Here is a 27469-nt window from a genome sequence, read left to right as displayed (position 1 = left end):
TTCTAAATCATTTAGCAATTGTATATGCTACATTAACTAAAACAAAGGTATTCCTTATTGCACATTTTAAAATTGGAAGGATACTCTAGCTTAAGTGGGGGATATTTAGGGGGAAAATATTTTGGCTCAAAATGTATACTGCACCAAGGCAGCTTCATTCTAAAAACATAAACCATTTAAAATGAACTTTTATATTTTGAAGCCAATAATCCTTTAACTTGATGAATAGTTTATAGTCCATTTTCTGACTAAGTGTCAGAGGTTAACTTTATGGGCCCTGTTTTAAGGCCTGTGAACAGCCCTCACTAATCTGAGAATTAGGTGTATAAGCCTGAAGGCATTAAGTCTTTTGCAGCAGGTGGTGGCCCATAGTCTTGGGGACCATGAGTTGGAAGTGGTAATGGGGCACCAGGAATGAAGTACTCTCTTGGGCCAAATGAGCCTAAAGGTCTAAATGGTGCTGGTGCGGGTCCTGGAAAAAAATCACGAGGGTCAAAAGGCAAATCCCATTTTCCAGGTGGAACACATGGTGCATATTCTCTGAAGCCTATTGGTGGACGCATACCAGGACCTGGAAAATAAAAAGGAAGTCTGGTGAACATCCTGACTTGCCAGATGAGGCAAACTGAGATGGAACAAGTTTAGTTATAGCCTTTGACCAACCAGCCATGAAGCAACATATTAAGGATTTAAACATGGCTCTACCTAGCTCCAGGCTTGTCTTTTTTCTTTCCCTACTATATAATTGCAGAATTATTTCTATCTCACAAGAGCTCCATTTATATTTGGAAGTACTATATTACCATGACAAGATAAGAAATTTTGATAAAAGGAAATTCCACTATTTATTACTGTATCCATTAAAAATTCATGAAGTATTTCAGCATGGACTTTACACATGCCATCAGAATCAAGGTGCATGCCCTCCTGGAAAAGGCCTTCCACAGCCACCTAATTAAATCAGCAATATTTATTAGGTCACTGTTAAATCCTCCTCTTTAACACTTCCCTCTGACTTTTCTCAAGATAAGGAGGGTTTGACTTTTCTATATTCTATAACCTACTGCTTATGCTTCCATTATGGGCGATTACAAACTTTATGTTATAGGATTTTCATATCTGTGACAAAATTTTAAGTTATGGCATGTGTCTCATCCACCTTTCCATCTATTGCAGTGCATATCAACAGAGTTTCAACAAACATCTGCAGAAGTAATATTTCTGGCTTTTCTGTATATAGCCCCTTATCCTTGTCTATGAGAGATAGCTATTGCCTATCTCAGTATAAGATTATGTACTGTCCCATATGTTCCAGAAAACTGGAGGAAAAGTTAAAATGTACTCAGCTTTATCCTTTCATTGTAAAGACCTGAGATAGCAACCAACTGTTTTAGCAAGCAATAGAAATGAAAGATGAATGTGATTTATAAGTCAATCACTACTGTTCAGATCATCATACCAAATGGTGGAGGAATTGGCTGAGGCCCAAAAGGCCCACCGAGCTGAAGTGGTGGTCCATACCGAATGGGAGGTGGTGGAGGCAGTCCCATCGGGGGTCCCATGAAGGGTACCCCTGAGAAAGGAGGGGGCCCTTTCATAGCCATATGAACCTGCAATTTAGGATTTGAAAGCAGTTAAAAGTTTTAAAATTCCTATGTATTAAGACAAAGTATCAACACCGATAAAAGCTAAAACCCAAAACAGGCACCTGTCCAGAGAACACCATCAGTGCAACAAAACTACCCACCCCTCCTGTGTATTCCCACCGACAGCTTACAGAAGTTGGAAGGATGCCACAAGAGGGAGCAGTTTGTTACTGATTATATCTGCACAGGAAAGGGAAAGGCAAGAGGACTGGCAGAGGTTATTAACAGAGGTGATTTCTGACAAGTATGTCATGCTGTATTCACTACAATCTATTTCAAAGGGAGTCCCCCCTCCCCATCACTTCCCTTTCATCACAATAGCTCATTACTTCCATATTAAGAATGAACAGAATAAAATGAAAAATCCATTCTCTACCCAGAGTATCTTCAGTCAGTCTTTCATATATTATTCAACCTCTGAGATCTTTAAGTAGACTGTCTTATTTTAAATAAGAGGGAACAAAAGCAAATGGAATATCATAATTTGTTGAAGGCCACACTGCATATTAAAGGAACTCAATCCCAGGTTTGCCTCCAAGCCATGCTTTTCCCACCTCTACTCCTCTCTAACAATGGGTCTTTGCTCTCTTTTAAATCTTCTACTACAAAGGGGTTTGGGGTCTTATCTAAGGTGCCCTTAGATTTCTCTAGAGATGTATATTCCTGGAATATATATACACTGGAACTTGAGAAGTATTTTCCATCACAGTGCTATATACTGTACACCACTTGAGATATTGATTTATCATTTCCTATGAGTAGTGGGTTTGAAACTAAACAATTAAAAATTTATTTTATTATAGAGCTGCAGAAGACCTACCGGATATAATAGCAACACAGTTACAAGAGAATACACTTATGTGAACAAATGAGACCATTTCTTGGGACTGGCTCAAGAGGTCATTTCAGATGATCATTGTTTCACTGAAACAGTATTTCACTTTCAGAAAATCTGATACCAATCTAATTCAAATCACTCAAAATAGGGTTTGCACAAATGAAGGAATTCTTAAATAACATTCTTCCAAACAAAAATAAAAATGATGAATTATATAATTTATAATGAATTTACTTTGCCTTTACTTTTACTTTATATGGTGTTTTGTGTTGAACATTCAACACAAAACACCATATAAAGTTAGAGTGATAACTTTTCACATTCTATAGTTCATTATAGTTGTACACACTTAAGCAACATTCCCAAGTTAATGAGAAAAGTAAGCTCAATATTGCATGCAGTTTAAAGCAAACAAGATCAGTGTCATGCTCTGAATATCCTTCCCAGAAATGCACAGAATAAAACCCAATTCAGTTCTCAACCTCTAAGTACTTACTCCAACTGGATGCTCAGTCAAAGAAGTAATTGTGGAGACTGAGGGGGTCTCAGGTTCTTGGGGAACAGTTTGCTTTTTAAGAAACAAAAGGGATAGTACAAATAGAACACAAAGAAGGATAAAGCAAAGAGCAAGTACTGTAGGAAAGCTACATGTTCCTGCATGACCACATGATTCACAGTAACTACAGAACTTACCTCACCCTCATTCGTCACCTTAGCTGGAGAAGAACTTCTGGAACTGCTATTCATGTGAGCTGGACCACATCCTGGGTCTGTTAGAGATCAAAGAATGGATTCAGACTTAATTCTAACATGAAAAGAATAAAAATCATCCATCCACAATTACAGATTCTTTGAAGTTACTTGGTCCCTTTACCAGAGGCAACGGGTTTCCCAGATGCCTCAGAAGACCAGTACGAGGTAAAGGTCCATCCATTGACCCTTGGGAAAGAAAGACCAGAGCCCTTGTATGTATTTTTCAGAAGAAATAAATCACTGGTGGACAGGTCAGGTCAGGATTCAACAATAACTAGAAAGCAACATGAAAAATGGGTTTCCCAGGGGTTGGGGTCATAGCTCAGTTGTAGAGTGTTTGCCTAGCATGTGTGAGGCACTGGGTTTGATTCTCAGCACACATTTAAAAAATAAATAAAGATATCATGTCCATCTACAATTAAAAATATTTTTTAAAAAAAAATGGGTTGCCCAATATGTAAATCACAATTTATGAAGAGACTTAAGTAAAATAAAGAACTGCCTTGGGTTGATAGAACAGCAGATTAATAAGTACTGGTCCTAAACTTTAAGCTATAGACTTGAAGTATGTGTAGGCTGGCTTTTCTTTAGTCTGTATAACCTGACTTCCAATCTTACCAAGACTACAGTCCTATTTAGAATTGGAAATAAGACTCAGTATTTCATGTTGGAAATATGTATGCTACATAAAGTTTAAGGCTACTTTTATAATATTTGGGAAAGGAACACCATAGAGATTTAATTTAAAGATAAAGGTTTACACTTCACAGTGTAAAATTTAAAAGAAAAAAACAATACAGGGACCTCCAGGAAAAAAAAAAAATGTTTTCTATTCTAGAACAGATTTTACAGAAAACATTCACTAAGATAAAGTAAGAAATTATGTTCTATATATTGTACAGGCCCAAATTCTATGTTTTCATTAGAATATTCAAAAGGGAAAAAAAAACCAAAACCTTGAAGTAGTTTACTATAAAGCAACATGTGAATGCTCACCAAATCCGTTTCTAGGCATAGCTTTTTGATTAAGAGTAGCAGAAGGAGGTCTCTCAGCTGGCTCTGCTGTCAGTGGAGGGGAACATTCTCCACCACTCACGGGGGATGGACCAAAAGAGCCATTATGGCTCAGTGGACCTAAAGACAACAATGCCATGTTACTACTTTAAGGCAGCCTTCTCGCTGACACCAACCCTCACCTCCCGCTTTAGCAAATCATTCAGATTATTTCATAACCATTACACACAGAAGTAAAAAGTAATTTACATACATTCTGCACCAAGAAATAAAATAGCACCTTTTACAAAGTGCCCCCTACCTCTCCGAGGAGGATTTTGTAAATTTGGTCTTCCCGGCATAGGTTTTACAATCACGGGTTCATCTTGCCACACTGCCATCTTTTGGGTCATTTCCAATAGACTTGAATATTGAGAAAGAATGGGCTGAATTATGAAACTGCAATCTATTCCTTCATAGATAATATCTAGCATAACCTTAAAACACTATAAAACATATAGTAAGATATCAAAATCACATACTTCTGTCTCAAATTAGCAGCTTCCCTTTTCTCTTCAGCTACAGCTCTTTCTGCAGAACGAGCTTTGAGCTATTAAAGAGAAAATATTCAAATTCAGTTGCGGTAGGCTATGCACAAAATAAAGAAAAGGGGGAAAAAATCTTACCCAATTATCATGAGCTTTCTTCTCATGCATAGCAATCTGAAAAAGACAACATATTAAAAAATATGTTTTTAGGGACTCATTATAATAGCCTATAATTGTCTGTATTAGATATCAAAGAATTCTGCAACTACAGGACTGTATTAATTACTACCTGGTTTTTAAATGAGCGCTCCGCTTTCTGTAATTCTTCTTCCATCTCTTCAATTCTCCGCCTAAGAATTACAACAATTGAATAACATTTGAAACATTCTGACCATTTTCCCTTTATTCCATCAGCTATACTTTTAAAGACTTTATCATACATAAGAAAAACATTTCTATAGTTATATGAATCCAGTGTGATCAAAACTAATACTACAGGCAAGGTGCAATGCCACATGCCAGTAATCCCAATGATTGGGAAGCTGAGGCAGGAGGATCATAAGTTCGAGGTCAGTCTCAGCAATTAAGTGGGAACCTATGCAACTGAGACCCTGTCTCAAAGTTAAAAAAAAAGGTCTAAGGATGTAGCTTAGTAGTAAAGCATCAAAAATAAATAAATAAATAAATAGATAGATAAAATAAGAACCTAATACTAATAACTTCTTTATCATTTAATTGCTAGAGATTCTGAATGATAACTTACAATTTCCTTAACTGTTCATCAGTGTGTTCTCAAGTAATTCTGTTAGAAATATCTTCCTCCTTAAAACTTTTTTCTTTTTTTCAAATTATATCCATAGGTCTATCAAATGCCACACTTTTGTGGGTCTTGATAAATCACACAGCAAACTGATTTCTTAAAGAATTACTACAACATACAAACCCCCCAGAACTGTTTGCATTGACCAAGTTCCCTATGGTCTTGCCCATTAGGTATAAGTAAATTTTTGTTAACATTTTTCATTTGTTAAGTTGAAATTTATTTTTTTCTCCTGTGTGAATTGAATTTATTCATATCCTCTCGTTATTTATACTTACATGCTATTTTCTTCTATCTACATAATGTAAAAAAAGATTAAAAAGAAAGCTAACACTAGTTCATTAGACATTGACACCCTCCTTTAGAAACTGAACTCACTTGTAATTTTTAACTTCCTGTACAGAGGAAACCACCTTTTCATCTGCAGCTGATAGCCGCTGCTCTTTTTCTAGTCTCTCATATTCTTCTTGGCTTAGTTTCCTAAAATAAAGCCAGTTATCAAATCAAAAGTTTCTCTTTGTGAATATCACTTCCCACAATTCTATAAAATGCTTAGGCACATAAAATAGAAATTCAAACCTGCAATTTCGTAAATCAAACTCTGGCAAATCACTTAAATTTTCTAACTTCTCCTCTTAATTCTCTACTTACCAGTAAATAAAATAAATGTGAAAACAACATGTGCCCCAAGGGCAAGTCTCCTGTGTGTAAGATAATAAAAACTCACTTTACTTCAATTTGGAAGATCAGGACTGATCAACCTAACATAAAATCTTCTAGAATATGTCTTTTAGCTATGCAATTAACCACAGAACATTTTTAACACTTTAGATATCTATTTCAAAAGAATTGTAATTAAGCAAAAAGACCAATCTGAGTTTTGATAATGTCTGTCAACCAGAAAAAGAAGCCAAACTGACCCACAATCAGAGTATTATCTACTGACAAGTTTTAACTCTGATCATGAAACTCAAGATGTTCATCTACTGAGACAAAGGTAGACACATTTAATGATTTAAAAAATACTATTTTCTGCTATCCTTGTACTACCCTCTTTAGCCATAGTTCCAATTCAAAAGATAATTAACTTGAAACTTAATTTTCCATAAATCAGAAGAACTATAGTAAAAAAGGATTATTGATACCAAATAGAAAAAGGGGATTATATATTCTTATATAGCTTCTCATTTAATTCTTCAGCAAGTATTTTATGAGTGGCTATAATATACTAGTTACCTTGTAAGATGCTAAAGAATAAAAGAGTTCACTGTTTCAGGTATAAATGATGCCTAAAGGAATATAATAATTTTCCCCACTGGCTTAAGAAGGAATATGGAGAAAACTAAATCTTGAAGGACAGAGAGAATTTTGTTTCCAATTATCAAAGAGTTAGTCTGAGGAGCACTAAGAAAAATCAAAATATCTTTATAAGAATATAAAATTGTGTTTGAAGGGATCCAAGCTAAAAAGGCAGTGGAGATATATGGATGTGGCCAAGATCCATTAGAAAAAGGAATCTCAGAATTACAAGTAAGGTTGGCACTTTAAGGTACTTTTCTCCTAGGTTTACCCACATATTGAAGATAACACAAAGATATAATGATTCTGAACTAAGCCTTCATCCAATTCTTGGGCTTAGAGGAAAAAAAGAAGTGTTTGGGGCTACAAATAAAGGGACCCTTAATAAAAGCCCTAGCCTTTGAGTTTAGATTAGAAAATACTGCACACTTAAGTGATGAACAGGCAAAAAATCCAAAAGGAATAATACTGAAACATTGAAAAGACAAGTCATTTTTGAATTATCTTAATTGCTGACTAAGTTTAAAGTGACAATCTTACTCAAGTAACCTCAACACTTTTCTATAAGAAGATAACTTCATCTTAGTCCTCAAATTTCATCTATAATTATCACAACAATGTTAGCCAATCAAAACTGACCAGGCACTCCATAAGACAAAATTCTGTGAGAAAAAATCCCACAGAAAAGAAAACCACCTAATGGGGTTATCTGCACATGTGCTTTATACAGTCAAAAAAGTAAAGTCAAGATTATGAATTTCAGGGCTGGGAATATAGCTTAGTTGGTAGAGTGCTGCCTTGCATGCACAAGACTCTGAGTTCAAACCCACCACCACAAAAGAGGAAAAAAAAGATTATGAATTTTGTCAAAGGATTAGAAACTATAAAACCAAGAAAAGGTTGGGTGTGGTGACCTACCTACAGTAGAAGATACTCAAGAGGCAGAGGCAGAATGATGAGATTAAAGATAGCTTGGAAAGCAGTAAGACACTAGTCCCTTATGAGAAAGAGCAAGGAGTCTGGGGAGGTAGCTCAATAGTAGAGCACATGGCTCAATGTCCTGGGTTTGAGCTGTAGTACTGAAATAGGACTGGGGTTGTGGCTCAGTGGTGAAGCACGTGCCCCACATGTGTGGGGCACTGGGATCAGTCCTCAACACCACATAAAATAAATAAAATATTGTGTTGGGCTGGGGATGTGGCTCAAGCGGTAGTGCGCTCGCCTGGCATGCGTGCAGCCCGGGTTCAATCCTCAGTACCACATACAAACAAAGATGTTGTGTCCACCAAAAACTAAAAAATAAATATTAAAATTCTCTCTTTCTCTCTTAAAAAATCCTATTAAAAAATAAAATAAAATATTATGTCCCTCTACAACTAAAATAATATTTTAAACCCTGAACTTTTTAAAATCCTAAACTCAATGAATGATTTTAGCAGCAGATTTGGGAAGTAAAATAAATCCTAGCACTTTTAAGATAGGTCAGAAGAAAATATCCAGAAGAAGTAAATCCAGAATGTAGGAGGCATGGGAAATCAAATTCTAATATGCATTATTATAATCAGACGAGAGAATGAGGTAAAATCAACATTTAGAAAAAGACTCGAAAATTCAAGAAATGTGTAATGGTCCCAAGCAACATAACTGCAAGAGAAAAAGTGGGTGGGGTGGGGAAAACTACACCTAGGCACTTCCCAATACAACTGTTAAAAAAACAGAGAAATGACTACAGGAACTAGGGGAGGGATAAGACCAAACAACAATGATAATGGATTCCTTAAAGAAAAAATTTAAAACAGATGGTAATTAATTGGATATTTTTAAATTGCTAAAACTAAGTAACAGTCAAAATTCAGTAGCCAAAAGAAAGAACCTTTAAAAAATGGAAACTGGTTTTAACTCTAATCATGAAGTTCATGTCAACCTAATACAGATTATAAAGGTAGCAATATTTAGTGGATAAAATACTATTCTCTATTTATCCTTGTACTACTTTGATACACTAATCAAATCTATCATTAAAGGACAATGTTCAAATAGAATGAAAATAATTTCAAATAAGAAACCAACAGTGTAGAATGCAGAACTACAGAAACTTTAAATATGTGTATAAATTGAATGAATGTTTTGTGGAGTTCACAGTATATGAAGTACTAACATACAATGCCACAACAGTTATCTGATTCAGGAGCTACTTAAAGCCCATAAAAAAATAATAAACCTATTAATCTATGTCAGGTTTTTATTAAATCCAGAATATATACCATGGCCTTTAAATTATGAGAAGATGAATAAAATTATAATTATAATTATATAATTATAATTCCATTATAATTTAGGATTACATCAAGCTTATACAGGGGATGAGGAAAATAATTAAAAATATTTAAACTATTAAAAAGATACAAGGAAGAAAAAAAAGAACAGGTCATCAAATAGAAAGCAAATTCTTCATAAACCACAGGCACATATTGACATGGACAGACTTATATTTTAGAAAGTCCACTCAAGTGGCTATAGAGAAAATTAATAAGAATATATTATATAAAAGAATATATATATATAATACATTATATATATATTATATATATTATATAAAAGAATATATATATAAATGCTAAAGAGTAAAATCAGGTGCAAATAAATAAAATCTGACACAAAAAACCTATTTTTAGAGAATTCAAGTATTTTTGTGGATTAAAAACTTCAAATGAACTTTCAAAAAATAACTAGCTCCACACTGAGAAGATTAATATATAAATATATACTACAAACAAGTACTTCTGTAATCATAACTCCTAAGGTCCTTGCCACAGTTCAATTTTTAGTGTGAACATCTGAGATATTCAAGTCCAAAACTTGTACCATCAATAAGTAAATATTATTCCTTTTTGAAGTTTTTATTCTACTAAAACATGTCATTCCAAATCACTCAGTATTTTTAAAGGTCCAGAGTTAGAGATACAAGTTCAAAACATTAGAATTACATAACTGATCACAATGAAAGGTAATTAAAATAAATAGTGGGATCATAGAAAGGGTCTAGATCTTTGAGAGGTATTTCCACATCAGTGACTGTTAATACCAGTTTACCACTTCCTGCCTTCATATGAATTTGACAATTGATTACGATGTCCTCACAGCCTTAGTTTATGGTTCCAACTACCTCAGGACTCTTAAGACTGACGATGGAAAGAAAAATGCAACTTATAGGAAACAAAACACAAAGGAAAAAAGACAAATCTCTACTTATTACAACTAGAAGAAATTGTAAATAATCTTAAGAAAAGATAAAATTATCTGTTAGTTCACACAGTGATAACAATAACAAACAATGAAAATCTTACTTTTGTAATGCCACCTCATTTTGCTGGTAGAGTTCATTTAAAATCTCCACTTTCTGCCTAAGAGTTTTGCATTCCTCTTCCAGTCCAACTTTAGAAGACCGTAGTGAATTGCAGTCACTTTCTAATTTCTTTATTTGGTCTGTAAAGGATAAAACAGCTTATCTCTATATGTGTACAAGGACTTAAGAACTTGTTTGAGGGAGTAGTGCCAAGAAAAGTAAGAAGCATGAAAGCAAGAAGCCATTCTTTATCTTTCTAATAAAATTTTAAGTCTTTCCAACATGGTAATTTCTTCTCAAGAAGAACCCACCTTCTAGATTACATTTTGTGGACTTCGAGGCTCTTAGCTCAAGTTGTAAAAGTTTTAGATCCTCTTCAACTACTGATATTGTAGTTTGTGTCTAAAGATTGCAGAAAAGAGAGGTATTCTTAAAAGTGAGGCACAGGAAGAATTCACAGGCACTATGGGACTCTTACAAAGAACTATACCCGAGAGACATCCATCATCTGCTTAATTTGATCTTTGATCTTCTCGTTCAGATCACCTAAAAAACAAAAGACTTTAGCTTTTTCTTTCCTTACTTTTAACTCTATATTCTCCTAACTTCCCCAAACTAAAGAATGATCGTGTTCAAACACCGGAAGAAAAAAAAATCAATTAAATAATTAAACTGATTAGACTAATGACTTTTAAGAGAATTGCAAGCTTAGATTTAAAAAAAAAGAGAGGTGAATTTCAGGTTGGGGTTGTGGCTCAGTGGTAGAGTGCTCACCTAGCATGTGTGAGGCACTGAGTTTGATCTTCAGCATAAAAATAAATAGAAGTACTATGTCTGTCTTAAAAACAAAAAAAAAGGTGAATTTCTAGTTTGCACAACTAAAATGTTATCTCTGCTATTCTTGTAAGATAAAAGCTTTTCTTCTCTCTCAGATCTATCTTCACCTGGGCAAGTAAGTAAGTGTCTTGTTTAGAAAGATTCAATCCTACATTTTCTCCCTGAATCTACTACCAGGTGTGGTTTGAAATACTTGCTATGTAAGCAATATCCAACTTGGGAGAAAACATTTGGAAATATTTTCCTCATCAGTAAACACTGTTACACTCCCTCTCTAGCTTTCTGATAGTCTCTAGCCTCTGTTCTCACAGCCTTAGTTTATGGTTCCAACTGCCTCCGGACTCTTAAGACTGACTGTGGACCTTAAAACCACAGAGCCATAGAGATGATGAGTATCAAAATCAAGTATCATCTGCATAAGTTAAGAAATAAATTTCTCTTACTGTACAATGTTCAATACTTAGAGGTATAGGATGTGACTATTGTAGCTGCAGTGTACTTACTAGTTTTCAATGGGATAGAAAAAGTCAGTGTTCTTCACATGCCTATTGGTACATTATACCCCAGCAACCCACCTCTGCCAATGCAACAGACATATCTATAGATCCAGTGATGTGTCTACAACCCTGAAGCTTAAGAAGAAATTCAGCCAGCTGAAAAGTGGCATCTGTATACTTAATTAAAGACAGGAAAGCAAAAAAGGATTCAACTTCCCAGAGACTGATCTCACCTGCTACCTCTCCATTGGTTAATTCATCTGACTCATCTGTACTTTGATCCTCAGATTCAGATTCACATTATAACCGATTCAACTGTGTGATGTAATTAGTCAAAGCCTAGAAAAGAAGCAAAAGGTTGGAAGACTCTCGATTTTAATTCAGAAGATTTCAGGAGAATTCATGAGATGAAACATGTATTTGGAGTATAAACTTACTTTATTAGTATCATCTTTGTAACTAAGAGCTACTTGTAAATCTTTCTGGGACTTCTCAAATGATTTGATTTGTTCACTGAGCTCAGCATGTGATGTACTCCAGTCTTTGACTTCCTGCTGCAACTGAAAAGTCAAAACACATGAATTCATATGGGTTAGGTAGGGGTTTCTGCACTGGATACATTAGGACTACAAGACTTAGACAAAGAAATAGAGAGCCATACTCCTCGGTGGACTCCGTCAATCGAGGGGTTTGAGACCTTGGTTAAGGAAGAGGGCAGAGTGGCCCCAACTCTCACAGCTGCAGTAAGAACATCAGAGCTATCAGGAAGTTGACCCTGTTTTATTGCATTCCCCAGAAAATTGCTGTCAATTCAAATAATTTACCTCCAGCAGGAATGGCTGGGCACATATGACTGTCTCCTAAATTTAGATTCCTTATCATGTAATCTTCCCTTGGCCGGTGAATCAGTAACTACTCAAAACAGGATCATAAAATACTTAATTTTCTGGTTTAAAAAGTTTCTTTGAGGCTATGCAAGTTAATAACTGATTGATATTTGATAAGAAAAGCAATAATCCAAAAATCCAAAACAGATGGAGAACATATATATGCACTCAATTTGGGGAGCATTGTTTAAACTTTGCATATCTAGAAAAGGTCCTACATGAATATTCCTTACCTCAGAAACAGATCCAAGAAAGATACAAGATAATGATATTCACTTCTCTAGTTTACATTATGTATGACATCAAATTTTCTTTACCTGCTCTTTCTCCTTCTTAAGCATGGTATTTTCTTTCTGAAGCTTCCTGCATTCCAACTTCACCTTCGCTTCATGAAGCTTAGTTTCAGTAAGGATAATTTGAAGCTAATGCAAAACACTACAGTTAGTGAATTAATTCCAAAGAAAAAACAAAGTTATACTTTCCCAAACCAGACATCATATAGTTCTCATTTTTTGCACATTTTAGCACACCTCAAATTTTTGGTCCGCAACAAATTAAGATGTAGTATTAATATCCGATAGCAAGAGTTGGCAGCTTTACCTCTGAAAGTTCAGCATTATTCACTGAAATGACATCTTTAAGCTTCTCTATAGATTTCTTATTTTCCATTATCTGCCAGGGGAAAACAGAACACAAAATATGCATTAGGATTTCAGTAGAAATACTGATATATATATATATATATATATATATATATATGTGTGTGTGTGTGTGTACACACATATATATACTAAAAAAGATAAACACAACAAAATTTTTGTCAAGCCATCCCATTACATTTCCGGTAAATGCAGGGGGATCCAGATTTGGACTAAGCAAAAAATCAAGAACTGAAAGAGATGAGGGAAAATGAAGTCATAAATATTTCATGGCATCCACAACCTTACTGTTTGTGAGATAACCAGAAAAAAAGGTCAAAGTATAGAAAATCATAATGCAATAATAAAATGTTTTAAAGCATAGAAAATTAACTATAATTAATTATTGTTTCAAGTAAACCAGTTCAAATTAGTAATTTTTTTTCTAGTGATAGAGAAAAAAATTTCCCAAGATCATTTTTAAAATTTTCTTATCTGAAGTAAAAAATGATAAAATTTAAGGAAGAATAGACTAATCTCACATACAGAAGAATTCCAAAAAATTTATAAAGATACTCGCTCCTTAAGGAAGTGGACATAACTCTGCAATCTTTGTTTGCAATGCCTGGGATTGAATCCTGGGCCTCATGCATGCTAGGCAAGTGCTCTACCATGAGCTGCATCCTGGGCTTGTAACTCTTCATACTTTAACTGTGGGCTGTGCATGGTAACTTCCAAAGAATACAACATGACAAGGATTGGAAAGAATTTTTACAGTGGAGAAATCTGATAAATACTACCTCAGCTGGGTGATCAAGCTTACTTGGGGGTAGGATATTTCAGAACACACTCTCTACTATCTTTTGCAACTTTTATGTAATTACAGAAACTTATAGAAATTGAAAATGAAATATGTAAGTAAACTTTTTTTAAGTACAGAAAATTGATTAATTCATTACTCTTTCAAGTAAAAAGTAAACAAATACTGTTCAACTGGACAATAGTTTTTTACTTGTTCTGCATGTTTCCAAGGGCAGAGCAAAGCAATATGAAAATTATCCAAGGTTGAGAATAAAAATATTTCCTAGGCCCATAAAAATAATTTGTTGTATCAGTACTTAAAAGTTCCACAAAATGGGCAGAAGTGGGTTCGACTTCCTTGACTCCTAATCTTACTTTAGTTAACAGCTGGACTAAGTTCAACTTAACCAATTTAACAAAATATTTCAAAAGCCAAATTGCAGTAACACTTAGCAGCGAAACTCTTACCAAGTCCTGATTCTTAGCATTCTGTTCTCTCTCAGATGCTAACGTAACAAGAAGACTTTTAGCTTTCTCATCCAGAAGTTCTTTATCTTTTTCAAGAAGCTTCACTTTATCCTGGAAAAAAAGGTGTCAATATTACTCACTCATTACATTTACTTTTGAGTTTAGAATGTAATTCCCCCCAAAGTAGGGATTTTTACCTTATATTTAGTTGCTTCATCAGAAAGAATCATATTTTTTTTCATGGTCTCTTGGACCTGTTTCTTTGATTCCTTCATCTATGTAAATAAAGCATTCAGAATTAAGATACACAAATTATAGTGCTACTATACAAGTTACTTCCAGACAAGTGACCCTTTCCAGAAGAAAGCAGTACTTAATACATATGACTGTTTACAATTTGGATGATTTGTAGGAAATAATGAAACAAAAATTTTAAAATACGATTTTAAAATTAAAACAGGTAGAAATGATTCATGCTAGAACCAAGGGAGAAAGAAACAAAAAAAAATATTATACCTTCTGTTCATAATTTGACAATTTCTGCATTAGTTCTTCATTTTCTTTCATGAAATTGTTCATCTTTTTGGAAATTTGCTGTTCAATGACTAAAAGGGGGAAATACACAAGATTATTACAATCACTAAATGAAATTCAATTACTCAATCTACTAAAAGCAAAGACATGTTATATGGTACTATGAGGAAATACTTCTTAGCATAACTATTATGCTTTTAAAAAGCAATCTATGCTTATTAGCAATAAGAGTATAAAAATTATTAAAATTTAAGAAAAATATAAGAACAATGATATTTTGCTGGGTGCAGTGGTACACACCTGTAATCCCAGTGGCTCAGGAGGCTGAGCTAGAAGGATCCCAAGTTCAAAGCCAGCCTCAGCAAGAGCGAGACACTAAGCAACTAAGTGAGACTTGGTCTCTAAATATAGGGGGTTGGGGATGTGGCTCAGTAGAGTGCCCCAGAGTTCAATCACAGGTACCCCTCCCATCCAAAATGATATTTCAATTTAAGCTTATTTCACAGATGGGAAATACAGTAAAGTGTTGTAGCTTGATATTCCTCCCTTCTCAAAACACTTTCTTTTCAGAAAATGGAATCATTCCATTCTTTGCAAAGAAAAACAGAAATGAAAACATACTGATTCACATTACCATTCTTTAAATTATCTACTCAATTACTTAATGCATGATTAAATAATTAGCATAGAAATACTCTTCAAATGTAATACATCTGCATTACATCAATATTCAAAGTTAATCTGCCCCAAATTAAAACTTATCATCATCTCCCTATCCACAATTTGTTCCTCCTCTTTATCTCCTATCTCAGAGTTGGAACCATCATCATCTACTCTATTATCCATGCTAGCAACCTAGGAATAGTAAAATTTTCAGGAGGTAAAAAAGATAATAGACATTAAAAGTCACTGTATCTATTTCTAACATACATAAAACACACAACAAACACCAATACAAAGGGTTATTACAAGTTTAAGAAACCTAAAAATTTACCTTGATATTCTCTATCTTTTACCTAGAAGAGAGAAAAAAGATTAAATTTGATGTCAAACATATGCTCAATAGAAACAGCATTCCTAAAACAACAGTCAGAATCATAACCAAGTGAGAATTTAATAACATTCTGGTTCAGGATAATAATTTATAGGATTAAAAATAAGTAAAGTTAACAAGTTAACAAGCCTTTTAAATTTAATTGGTAGTGAGATTTCATAAATAGCCTCTGACATAAAAACACTAAGATATGTACCTTATTTCACAGTAAAGATGTGTGTGTGTATATGTGTGTGTGTGTGTGTGTGTGTGTGTGTGTGTCTTCAAAATCATTTACTTGACAATTCTAAATAACCAGGATAAAGTCTAGAAACAATGACTATTCAAAAGGAATCTGAGGAAACAATATTAAAGGCATAATCTTTGTACTAAAATATGCCACTTTCACTCACCAGAAAACATCTTAGAACTCCAATTTAAATTTGGCTATTGGCTGAATTTAGAAACTAAGAGGCTACATCATCTTATTTCTGCAAACCACTAAATATATAGCAAGAAATCTGAAAGGGAAGACTGCTAGAAGAAAATGCACAAGCAACAAGAGAAATGACAATTAACATATTCTGGAAAGGACAAAAACAATCATTTCCAAAAGACAGCAATAAACTGCCTGATAATAAAACCTAAGCAGAATTTTTTTTAAAACATCACTAAATTTCTTTGTAACTTAGCATATTACTTGTCCTTTCAAACTTATGTTATTAATGGTGATGGGATACTCAGATGTGTCCATGGATCATCCATGGGATCTTCGTAATAGGAAATTGCATTCAGAAAACTCCAACACAGAAATAAATGAACATTTCTTTAATGTCATAGCCTTGCTAACCTTTTACTCAAAATGACAACAGAGGAAAATGGGAAGTAGCGTAAAAGCAGTCATCTAAGGTAGGGACTAAAGTTCCAAAGTCAAATGCTGAAACTGAGGAGCAACAAGTTAGGAACCAGATCCCACATAACCTAGTGAAAAGAGAAACAGGTACCGCAGTTCTTGAAATGAAAGAAACAAGAGAGAGAAATATAAAATGGTTTCATGTTTTTCCCTTCTCTTTATCCTTCTATTTCCTTTTTCCTTTTAGCTGAGACAAAGTTCAATGAGATTAGAAAATTCCTCACAGGAATCCAGGCAAACGATTCTTCTATTTAAGAAGGGAATACTTTTTAAGAGATTTTACTCTCAATTGTACAAGGAGAGGAAACTTATCTTAACAACGATATGTCTGAAATAATTAAGAAATCAGAAAAAGAACACTCAGATTTGAAAAGATTTGTATCCAATGCTTTTGGCCTCTTTAAATGTTAGGATTTTCATATGCAAAGTCCATTTACCTAAAATAATTTTCTTCCAATTATGTTAAATAACTATGAAACAGAATAACCTACAGTACAAACATAAGTATGTATAAGCCTATACACACACACACACACACTTATACATATATGTACACACATACACAGACATAGACTAATTCTGCTCAGGAAAAAAAAAACTTAATGAACAAAACATTTAATGGATTTTTGGACAACACATAATCTATACTTCCAAATATAAAGGTATTTTCTGAACATATGATCAAATCATAAAATCTGGGAAAATTTATATAAAAGACTGGAAAAATTATCTCATCTCCTTTTTCTCATTTTACTGTATTTCTTTGCAGCATTTCCCCCTGTTTATATGTGTTTATATTAACATACAGTTCATCAACATTTAAATCTTAGTTTCTGCTTTTTTCCCCACTTCACATTTAATTGTGAGCATTTTCTGTACCTCAAAGCTTTGAAATAAATAAATCTGCCTACTATTCCATTAATCAAACATACAATAACCCCTAAATAAATTATGTTGTGCTAAGTCTTCAATCTAATACACTGTTCCATTGAAAAACATTACCAAAATCTTCAAAGCATAGTTATTTCTTTAAGATAGACTACTAGACATATATGCTACATAAAAGGATATTTATCTAACCTATCCCATCTTTTATCCCACTTTTAAGACTTCTGATACATATGAAACTACTGGTTAGGATGGCTGTAAGAATTACCAGTTCTACCAACTGCACCCACACTAAATTATTTTATAAGGTTAGTTTGACTTAAACCACTAATTTGTGTTTTAGCAACTGAAAAAGAAAAAAAAAGGGGGGGGGGCAGTGACTATATAAAATAATCCTTGTGCTTATGTGCTAAGGTATAAGTAGGTCAATTTACTCACAACAACAACAGTTCTCCAAAAGAAAATGAGAAAGGATACAATCCCAAAGAAAACAGTGAAAACTACAGGCTTCCATGGTAGTCCATAAAAATCAGGCCCAGGTTGAGTATCATCAGGCAATGTAGTAAACAGCTGAAACAGACAAATTAGAAAAAATGGGAAACCTTAAATTTATAACAAAACAGTCACAAAGAATCATGGCAATTCTAAACCAACCTCCTCATCAGAAAACCACCTCCTCAATATTTTCCAATAGCTTCTTCAAGAGAGAGGATACTGGCAGTCTCATATTTTTTGTTCTCTTGCAGTGTTTTCAAGTATAATGAATCTAAATACTTTTAAAAAAATATTTATTTATGTATCTTTAGTTTTAGGGTGGACACATTGTTTTGTTTTTATATGGTGCTGAGGATCGAACCCAGTGCCTCATGTATGCTAGGCAAGCGCTCTACCACTGAACCACAACCCCAGCCCGAATCTAAATACTTTAAATTGAGCATACATTTCCAGTTTGTAACATCACATTGTCTAACACCTGGCTAGAATCCCTCTGGATCATTCCTTTCTCTGATAACCTGGTTTTTAGAATTTAAAAAATTCATTTAAGACAAAAACTTAACTATATGAAAGAACTAATTAATTTTATGGCAACAAATAAAAACAATGATGATATATGTATAAGATTTTAAATCTTACTTCCATTCCACTCTTATATAAACACCTTCTGACTGCCTACATGAGAATTAGGGGGTGTGTGGGGGTAAAACCCTTCAAAGTGCCAGACACCTCACCAGACATTTTACCTTGTCAAATCATTTAATTCTTATGATTGGAGTAAGCATTATCTACATTTTTCAGATGAGGAGAACTTTTTTCAAAAGTTTAGTTATTTGCCCAAACTTCTAAATGATAACCTTGGGATTTGAAATCAGATCTACCTGGCTTCAAAATCTATACATTTTACAAGGAAAACAACAACATCATATTTATTACACAAGCCTTGAAATAACACAACCTACAGGAAACAACTTCAGTTGAGGAGGATTACTGTCACAATGGCCCTCCAACCTCTAAAAGCTTTCTCATTCCTATAATTCCTATAATTAAATTCTCCAACCTCTAAAAGCTTTCTCATTCCTATAATTCCTATAATTAAATTCTCCAACCTCTAAAAGCTTTCTCATTCCTATAATTAAATTCTAAAAGTCCAATATCAACAAATACCAATGGGGGGGAGGTAAGTCCTAAAATGCTTAGATAAGCTTCTAGACAGATTAAATGTCTTGTTTGGATCATGATTTTCTTTAGAAAGATCAGCCTTAAGTGACTCTTTCTAAGAAACAGATCTAACCTAATTCCTTTCATTCTTAAAACTTTCTAAGGATCCCCACTATTAATGGTCTAATGCTACTTTGGCTCATGACTTCCTTTAAGATTTGCTGGCCTCTCCAACAGGCCCATCCCCCTCCAACTTCACACTTTACAACACCAACTATTCACATTCTCCTGCCCTCCGAGAATATCCTTTTCTTCATGTTTCCATTTCTCTGAACACATTTCTTCTGACTGCCAGCTTCCCCCACCGTCCTCCACCCCAGCCTGTCTAATCAACAACAAACCACATGTCAGACTCCTGTTTGCCCTTTGCCTGTGCTTCAAACACATCTCAACTACTTTCTGACCTTATTGTTCACCCTTCCAACCATAATAAATGCATTTATGGACAATAATGTTCTACCATCAAATAAATACCTCTCTTTCTGCCATTATCTTACTGTGTTTCAAGTGAATGCTGTTATCTCCCTGCCAGAATGAAAGGTTCTGAGGGGAAGAACCAAGTTTTTACAGGTGTGCAAATGTCCAGCCTTGGTAGACAGCAAATCTTCCTCATGTGCTAAACCAAGTAGCCATTAAAGCCACACCCCTATGGCTTTTGTTCCAGGAGCTATCTACTCAAAGGGTCAGGAGTCATTTTCATAAAGACATTTTAAGTTCTTCACTTCATGACCAGAAGCCACTTAAAAACTAATAAATAATCAACATTCTAATTGAAGAAACTATGTCAAACTTACCATCTTAGACAAATAAAGCAAGAATGAATGTAACAAGAAAAGTATGCTGTCCAAAAGGGTGGCATCTTCTGGCTCTTCCACATTTATCTCTAGTTGGTTTTCTGTATCAGCAGCATCAACAGGAGTACCTTCTGTTATAAGTAGCTCTAAAATTGAAAGGGGAAATGGCTATTTTATTTTATGCTATAGAATAAGAATTGTCTCTCTTCAGTTTCAATATTCATTGAGTATTTCACTAAATATATGAGTCACAGTGCCTGGAATATGTGGCTCTCCTAAAGACAATTAACACAGAGAAGAAAACTTCAAAATCCTAATTAGAGCTGTCAGACCCTTCAATTATAAAATGAACAATCTCCAGTCTACTCTCCACTACTTCCATGGCCATACAACTGCTACCAGAACAATATTTACTCAAGGAAAATTTTTAAACCAGAGATATATAGACAGGGTCACATTCAAAAAACATGGATTTAGTGCTGGTGAAACTTGTGTTTAAAATTTTAGGAAAGCTGAAAGAGAGGGAATCTTGGTTTGCAGATTTGCAGGTGGAATGAGCCAAGGCTTAACACAGTATCTGGCACCTGGCAGAGATACTCAACAATTATTTATTGAATGGACAGATGACAGCTATTTAAAAAGAACACAGTAATACCAAGAGAGACTAAAGGGAATTGGGTACAGACCTGCATTGAGGCTCTGTGAATGAGGTAGAATTCCAGTTAGACCTGAGAGCTTGTAGGGGTGGAATTTCAGTATGAGTTACATGAGCCTGGGGTATGTTTGATAAAACAGCAGGAGTCCAACATGCAGTTATTAAGAAGTTGGACCAGTTGCCTCTAAGGTCTTTCTCAACCCTGAGATTCTATTCACTACTATATTTTTAAGCTTTTGCCTAATTTTTATTTAGTTTTTGATGGACCTTTATTTTATTTATTTGTATGCAGTGCAGAGAATCAAACCCAGTGCCTCATATGTTAGACAAGCGCTCTACCACTGAGCTACAACCCCAGACCCTCCATTCACTATTGGTCTATGAATTTGACTGCTGGTGAAGTCTGCCCCATTGGCTCAGCATCTCAGCACCTGAGACACATTAAATGACATTTGGGAAGATTTTACCTATTAAAGGTCATTGACATCATTTTGTGGTGGAACCTAAAAGGCCAGGGAAATAATTCATTCTTAATTTTGTAAGCCAAGTTATCCCTAATCTTGAAAGTTTTGGAGCATGAAAATAACAAATCTTAATGGTGCGTGATTCATTTTCAGAACCTTATGGAGTTAAAGACAGTTCAGAAGTCAGTAGTGTTCATATATGGATGCAATGTCTTCTGGAAAATGGGAGAACTGATATGTTATTCCTTCTCACATTAACTGAATCCCCCCCCTACTATGAGTTCTCCTACACTCTGTGTGTGCAAATGGTGGGGGGGTTCAGATCAGTGCTGCCAAGCCCTGCACTGGTGCAGGATAATGCTTATAGCTATGCTTACAGACCAGAACCTTTAAAAACACAAAATACAGTAATTACGGCTTCATAGCACCATACTGGATGGATAAAATAAAACAATTAGTCATCATCTAATTTACTGATAAAATGAGAGTGAGCAACACAAAAGTAGAATTCTGTTGATGCCATTATTGGGGATTTTTTTTGAAAAATTGTTTCTCATCTCCCACTGGATACTGTGCACTATGATGAAGTATTCATAAGTGTAAATCTAAAATGGATTGCAGTTCTGTACTGTTTCCTGTAAGTATATAGTATAAAGATCTGGACCATTGACTGCATTTGAAAAAGTTTAATTACCATGTCCAGGAAGCAAGTCAAAACAGGACTTGAGCTATATTATATTCCATTTAGAAGAAAAGAGAAAAAACACAGAATTTATGAGACTATGAACAGTGATTATTCAAGCTAACTTGTACCAGGCCAGACTTTCCTGGAAGGCCTGCTAAACACAGATTGTGGGTCCCACCCCCAGAGTTTCTGGTGCTGTTGGTCTGGTTGAAAACTACAGTTTTAGAGCATAAGGCCTTTGAAGAATAATATTTTAGTTGTAAATGGTTTACACAAGCTAGTCATAGCTAAACATTTGCTTTTAGGTCAGTTACAGTCTCTGGCCTATTTTTGATTTCTGTTCATCTTTATTCTTGCTTTTCTCTCACTTAAGAGATTTTTTTTTGAACTCACATGTACCTATATCACGCTCTGCTCTATTTCGTACCTTTGGCAACAAATGTCCTTGAAAGCCTTCATTATGATAATGCCTCTGCTTTGTAGAGAAAAATTGGCAAGCTTTACCTGGGTCTACTTTCTCAGTATTTGGGATCTTAGACACTTCTGAAACACCCATGTCCTCAGTCACAGGTTGACTCAAGTGGCTGGGCTCTTCAGGATGGTTCATATTAAAATGATGACTCAGGAGGGGAGGCTCTTCATGAAGATTTCTATTAAGACGATTTGTGTTCTCTTTAGGAAAATCATCTTCATGGGGTGTCTGCATCTCTACAAGGGAGAAGAATGCATTGAGCCAGATGGATGACACTATCTACCCCCACTTAAGCCCAATGATCAGCACTCCCCCTCAGCACACAGCTCCAGATACCTCAACACTGCCCTCCATGTCCTGGCATGCGCCCACGAGAACAACTGGGCAAGGATACGGGAGGGTTAATTGTTTTCATCCCATTTAAAGGATGACTGAACTATACAGTCAAATTTATAAAGAAGCCTTTAATCCAAAGTATTTCATAAACAAATACATTTATGATAGAGGCTTCAATAACTTACCTTCCCTTGGCAAACCAACATACACCCACATGAATAAATGTGGAGAAGAGAATTCTGGTCCAGAACAAAAGTGTGAAATGTCTATTCTGCTCAGAAATAACAGGAACTCTTTCATCTACAAGTGTGCTGGTCTCAACGAACCAGTATAGAGAATGGAATTCCATAAGTCTAGCTTGCTTAATGTGCCTTTCAAATATGTTCAAAGTGACCTAGGAGCCAAATGGTGAACCTATCTCCTTCCTGAGCTCAGGACATAGACCAATAGGATCCAGAGCAAAGATTATCTCTTTACAGCTTCATATTCTACCCTGAACATTCACTTGCACTTTGCATTCTTATCCAAAATATATCTGCTTTGATTAAATGTACAACTGTTTTCTTCCCCCAATTATCAGGTAAAATTAGCACTCTTGGGAAGTAAATTTTCCAATGGCTTTATGTCCTTCTGGAATTCTTATCATATACTCTCAGTTGAAATATTTCATTTTGAAAAACAATGGATAGAGATGATCAAATATGAAACCAGGAAACAAAGCTTTTATCAGGATATTGGCTCATTGTCAGTTTGACAAATATTTAATTGAAAGGCTTCTATGTGTCAAGCACTACATTACAAGGCTTGTCATCCTGGTTCCATCCTTGATTAATATGAATGTAAGGACCTTAGAACCCAGTGGAGTAAAACCAGAATAAGTGACCTCTCCCCCAAGAGACTGGAAATAGCATGGTATCCACGAAAGATAAATGCTGGGGAGGGGAATTCAGGCAAGCTATCCATTAAAAGTTATTCTAGGGCTAGGGTTGAGTGGTAGAGCACTTGCCTAGTACAGGTAAGGCACTGGGTTCGATCCTCAGCACCACATAAAAAGAGATTAAATACTAAAAAAAAAAGGTTATGCTAGTCACTCCACACGCACATGATCTAGTACAGGTATTTTATGATTAAGAAATTATGTTTAATAAAGCCCTTTTATAATTTTAACATAAAATGTGTACTGTTAACAGGTCTACTTTTGTGCATTAGTTTCTCATTTAATCTTTCTGAGAAATGTTGCTGGTTTTGTTTTTTTCACTTTCTGGCACTTTCAATTTATCTGGTAGTATTTCTTCAAAAAGCTCAAATGAGGTTTGTTCACCCTGAGCATTATCTGTTTGACTATCTGCATGAGGATGGTTCTTCGGAGCCAAAAATTGTTCCTCCAGATCCAAAGTGTTTTCTGAGAATGCACTTTCAATTTGTTGTGAGTTCGCTTCTACTGGTTTAGGTTCAGGTTCAACATCCTGGGAGACTTCAGGAAATTGTTCCACTTTTTCTATAGCTTTCTCAGAATCTTCATTTGCAGAATCATACAATTCCAAAAATCCTAGAAGTTCTTTTACGTTATAATTATCAAAATCATCTATTCCAACATCAAAACACACAAAATCTGTCTCCTGTAAGGAAAAGAAAACCATTAGTGTGTCAATAACAAAGTGTCACAAAAGAAAACTCATCCACGCTCCCAAATTCAGGATTGGTTCTAAAGAATCTTTGGGGTCAACCAGATTACCTTTCTCCAACCCCCATTGGCTAACTCCATCTATGGCTGAGTAAATCTGTCTTTTTCTAGACTACAGTGTTAGAAAGTTTAGTCTTTCTTTCTTTCTTTCTTTTTTTAACATGGGTCATATTCTTTAAAAAGCATAATGAGTAAAAATGGTGACAACTTGGTCTCCAACTGCCTGACTCTTGGGTCTCTCTCAATTTGCTCTGAACGTAAGTAGGGAAAGGCAAGGGATCACTTATAGGATCCTCCAGCTCTTAATATCTACACCTATCTTTCAGAAATTTAACTCTTAATCATTTGCTCAGGAGAAGCTGGAAGATCCTGCAGCATTGAGAAAGATGAATCAGTTTTAAAGTATCTTACTGAGATACAAGTACATTTGATGGAATGAAGAATGATATTAAGGAGGCTCCTCACATTATTATTACCACAAGAACAAACTGAAAACAAGATTCAACAAGGTATACACCTTTCTCTTCATCAGGGTTTCACAGTCACTAAGATCTCTCTCAGGACTATCTATATATTTATCTAGTCTTCCTTCTTGCCACTAGTAAGCAAATTGATATAAAAGGAGCCATAGTATGAATGGATTTTTTTTTTAAATTTCCATCTCCTAATTAAATCTTCATAATATTCTGCAGGGGTTCCGGGGGTGGGGGAGGCAGTTCAATGTAGTAGGGATGAGTGATTTCCTCTCCTCATCACATGCATTTCTAAGCCATGAGGGATGCATGTAATGGGAAATATAATGAGAAGGCAGAGTTCAAAACAAATGAGTTCTCTGTAATCAGTGAACTGCTGTCACAGCTTAAATCCCAAGAACTCTCTTTACCAACAATGAAGTCCAACAAGCAACAGAAGTGATTTTATGACCCCTGAGATTATGAAGAAATTTTAGGAACAGCAACAACAAACAGGATGACTTTATCCATTCAGCCCATCTAATCTAAGAACTGTCCTAGCCTAGCAGCTTGCATATTCTACAAAGAGCTGTCCAAAGATGTTTCAGTGTTGGTGGGCATCAATTACTATACAATTTAAAACTCTAGAAAATAATCAGCTGAAGTGAGAATTCTAGAACAGGAAGTCCTTTCAGTCACAAAATCCATTTAAGTCAGAGCACCATACAGGAATGTTGTATAAAGGAAGCAGTTGGGGCCTTAAAAGATCTGAGACTGAACATCACCTGAAACGCTCAGGTCCCCTTTTCCACATCTATAACATGACTATGAACCCATATATGACTAAGAATAAGAAAACCTTTGTAAGTACATATTTCTAGCCTAGTATAAAAGTTAGAGTTTATTAATTTAACCTAAATGTACTTAAAATGTCTAATAACTGTCCAATGAGTTTTGCCTGTAAAATGAAATTATTTACCCCTTAAATTTAATAGCCAAGGGCAAATATATTAAATCATTTATTTTTCACATATAAAACAGAAGAGAAAAGCCCTATAGTTGAGTAAACAGCCTTCTACAAGAATATCTGTTTCAATATATTAGACAACTCTCAGATTATAATATAATCACCCTTGAATGCCTTTCAAACTTTTTTTTTTACAGGTAGTCTGATTTCAAATGAAAATCTGATACACAAATGTTAGATTGCCCCCCAAACACATTATAAAACTTTCAGAAGCAGTTAACTGAATATAACTGATGGATTTATAAGCCAGTTTACAATTGAGAACAAAAAAGAAATCCATAACTTACATCTGTTGGAATTTGTAGCTCTTCTTTAGTATATTCACGAACTACCTTGATGAAATCTTTTGGAAAGAATCCAAAAATACGGCCAACCTATAGTGCAAAAGAGACAAATATCAAATAAATTCTGTACAAGGAATATAAATAAGAGATTTATCAGAAGTGGCAGGAAATATACACATAAGAGATAGGTATATGGCATAACCAAGAAAGAAAGTTGCTATAAAAATTACACTGAGATTATTATTCCAAATAAAAATGAAGTACGGAACAGTTAAAACATTTCCAACCACTGAAGTTTTCTTATTTACATTTAGCTTAATTCTCAACACAGAGCATATAAAGTTAAGACTTCTGAAGTAAATAAAAGATCTGCATAGGAGATTATTGTATATTATAAATGTAAATCAAAGCTGGTTATAAATGCAATTCCAAATACCCTCTAGCAAGAATTTACCTGTACATTTTGTAGCATTGCTCATAAACCAATATTTATGTCTTTCTTAACCAATACACAACAGTCATAAAAATTAATAAGTAAAAACAATACAAAATCTCTAAAATGTATTACCACTATAGCAAATGTATTGATAGTATATGCTTTCCTAGCTTTTTCCAAATCTACTTTTACAAGTACTTGGGGAGAAAATAAAATTACAATATAATGCATATGAAACCACATATCAAGCTTCAGTTTCACCCAAAATAAATCCTCTGCAGAAAAGAACCCCATTTATTTTCAGCACCAACAGCTAAATTATATGAAGTTACATAAAGTGTACAAAAGGTATATAAAGTTCCCCTTGAGAAAGACACTCTTATTACTAACTACTGACTAAAAGGAACAGAAAATTCTTGCCAATAATTAAAGGAAACTGATAGGCAAATCAAATGCCCAAAAAAGAAAATTAAAAAAGACATCTTATCACTACCTCTAAAATATCCCCATTCATGAATGTTCTTGTTACATCTAGAAACCATCTGAGAGCCAGAATTAGTGGTAGAATACTGCCATGAAGATTAGATAAGACGGAGCAATTAAAAGCTTCATCACTGCAGATAAAGTCTGAGACTCTAGAAAACCAACAACATTGCAGAATGAAAACTAAAAACTCGAAAGGAGAATCATTTTGAAAACTAAAGAGTTTTTAATTTCTTAAGTAT

The 27469-nt window shown here is 34.6% G+C and overlaps 1 pseudogene; it reads right to left on the bottom strand.

The window, feature by feature from the left end:
- Nucleotides 1-317: 317 nt before the first annotated feature.
- The window catches only part of LOC144252903 (transport and Golgi organization protein 1 homolog), a 48045-nt pseudogene continuing 20893 nt past the window's right edge, over nt 318-27469 (bottom strand).

The sequence above is a fragment of the Urocitellus parryii genome, unplaced genomic scaffold (genome assembly GCF_045843805.1).
Source record: "Urocitellus parryii isolate mUroPar1 unplaced genomic scaffold, mUroPar1.hap1 Scaffold_67, whole genome shotgun sequence".
NCBI classification, from domain to species: domain Eukaryota; kingdom Metazoa; phylum Chordata; class Mammalia; order Rodentia; family Sciuridae; genus Urocitellus; species Urocitellus parryii.
The sequence above is the reverse complement of the archived record's forward strand: the minus strand, read 5'-3'. Positions and strand labels throughout refer to the sequence as shown.